General features: G+C 38.6%; 1 pseudogene; it reads right to left on the minus strand.

The window, feature by feature from the left end:
• Positions 1 to 243: 243 nt before the first annotated feature.
• On the minus strand, positions 244 to 2,272 carry LOC145092166 (delta(24)-sterol reductase pseudogene; annotated as a pseudogene).
• Between the last annotated feature and the right edge of the window lie 573 nt (positions 2,273 to 2,845).

Here is a 2,845-nt window from a genome sequence, read left to right on the forward strand (position 1 = left end):
CACAAAATGACATTTGACAAATTGAAAAAAAGTGTAACAAATGACAAAAATTTTTTTTATTTATTAAAGAGAATTATAGGCTATTTATAATCTGGCATCTTACGGTTGTTTTTGGATATTCTATAACTGGTCATCTTGATATTCTTTTTTAAAACATGAGAGAGTTTAATGATGAATTGAATTAAATATATGTATATATGTACATATAGCTACTAACTATTTAAAATTTGAATATTTATGGAATATGTATATCGTCTCCAGATTCATTTTATGTGAAAGAACATTAACAAAAAACAAAAGAAAAAAAATCCAATCGTGTCGACACGAAACAAGTTCCCATGCCAAAGATTGAACCTTTATTATGTAACGAGCCCACTGCTGTTGATTTAAGAGAATCATTACCATATTAATTACGAGTTGGATGAAAGATGATCACTGGTGCGATTGAATTGATTAATCCGTTCCATCAACATACGGAATCTCGAGGGCTTCTTGAACTTCCTTTTCAGTTTTCCTACCTTTTTTGCTCTTGTAGTACACAGACATAAAGTTCCCCACAGCTCCATACTTCCTTCGACACTTTTCGTAAAGCTCCCCATCAAACATCCTCCAGAATTCCTTCTCGCTGAGTTCACTAACAGCATACTGTGTCTCGAACCCATGGTTTTCAATTAACCAGGTCTCCATTCGACGGACTGCATCAGACCCATCAAATACTTCACCCCTCAAGACTGATCCTGGTGCGTAGTAGAGTCCGATGTCTGTGTACATCTGGGCGTCTGTGGTGTCCCCCTGCCTGCGATGTTGCTCAAACCCTGGCTCAGGATACACCATGGTCTTATATGGGTGCTTGTAGAGTTTGTGTGGGCAAACCCAAATGGGATATACCTCCATTTCACTATGTGCCCACTCTAAAGCGTCAGAAACCTTGTAAAGAGGGACAAGCAAATCTTGAAGGACATGCATGTCGTGATAATAGTTGTGCATGGCTTCGGTTTGGGCGACTTTTAGGAGAGGGATTTTTGGTGGCATCGTCCAACCAAGGAGGATTCGGAACCACAATTGATCAGCAAATGGAAGGATCAGCTTCGATTCCCAGAAATAACTTCGAGTATGTCTATGATAATACTCTCGAGTCGGTATGTAGTCAATGAATTCGCCTTTCTTGAGTGCTGTCTGAGCGTGTTGGTAGAACCATGGCTTAAACCACAAACCGATGTAGTTGATCTTGGTCCAGTTCATCTTCGCTTCTTCCTTGGAGGCGTACTTGCCCGTCATGCAAACAGCTTCATGAGGATTGTAGATCAAAGTTTCGACAAAATCTGGAACTTTTTCGGTATCGGTATCTCCAAATTCAGGAGCAAAAGAGTCGATGTATCCCTTTGTGAGATCACTTATGTTACCTCGTACAGGTTTGTATGTTACCTTCATGTATTCTTTGATGGGTATAAGCTTGATTTCAGCACAAGTAAGCAAACCCAGGGTCCCTTGAGACCATGGAATCGCGTAAAATAGATCAGAATACTCGTTATCTTTTGTAGCACGAACAACCCGCCCATCTGCAAGAATGATCTCATAAGCAACAACTATATCAGAGAAAAGCCCGTACAAATGCGAGCTTCCCTCGAGTCCGCTGCCATTGATGAGTCCACCAACCGTAAGATCTTCGAGCTCTGGGACAACTGCAAGTGCAAGATTCATTGGTACAGTGGCCCTTGTAATCTGACCCATCTTCACTAACGGCTCACATGTTGCAATCATTCTATCATGGTCGATTGCAAGAATGTTACGAAAGTCTGAAAGGTCGACTTCAAAGCGCATAGCTCGCTTGTAGTCGACATTTCGCATGCCTACTGTAACCCAGGGCTTTCGGGCTGTACAGACAAGACCGTCTTTCGAGGGGTTCCTTTCCTTCAACCTTTTGATGACTTTTATGACGTTTTTGTTGTGTTCCTTTTGGCGCTGCTTGTAAGACTTCCGTTGTGATATAACTTGGTCAAGATATATGAACATGTCCAATATAAGAGACATTGGAAGTACAAGAAATATGACCCCAACCCATCGGAATTGGATCAGATAATCGACCCACACCTTCTTCCTCTTTGGTCTTACCAGTGGAGTCTCGTGATTCGACATTCTGGGAGATCAAGATCTTGTCACTCTAACACGACACTAAAATAACACACTTTGAAGAAGGGTACTCATTGATGTTCACACTCTTGAGGGGTATGTTGCAATTCACACTCTTGAGGAGTGTAGAAATTAGAATGCCTCAAACTTCGTCTAATATATATATATATATATATATATATATATATATATATATATATATATATATATATGTTAATTTGAGACCACTACTATTTTCTGAGACAAAAGGACAAGCCTTTGATGAAAACTGGTCCTATGGTTCTTAAAAAAATGTGATTAAGGCTAATTAATGTGCCTGATTAGCTAATTAGGGACAGGGTAGTCGTTGTTAGGTTAAAGATATCATAACCGGTTCTTGTACCAAAATTACTACCTTAGTCAACGAAATCAGATCTTCATCGCACTCAATCTTCAAATCTTCGACCAAGTATCCAGGATCTTATAGCATATATCAAAATCGCTGTTATGAGATCAAATTTTTTCGTTGATCGATCAATTATTATATGTTATCAAAACTGCAATTGTCAAAATCATGTTTTTAGTGTTCTACAACTTCATCTTTACATTCTTCAACCATTTTCTTCCTCATCTAGAAATGATAATAAGATATATGTCGATTTTCAACAAATATGTTTCATCAAATCACATATATCAACATCAACAAGTTATCATAAAATTATGATCGAATTTTAGC

Source organism: Lactuca serriola, chromosome 3, assembly GCF_051521515.1.
Source record: "Lactuca serriola cultivar US96UC23 chromosome 3, Lser_US96UC23_V15, whole genome shotgun sequence".
Classification (NCBI taxonomy): domain Eukaryota; kingdom Viridiplantae; phylum Streptophyta; class Magnoliopsida; order Asterales; family Asteraceae; genus Lactuca; species Lactuca serriola.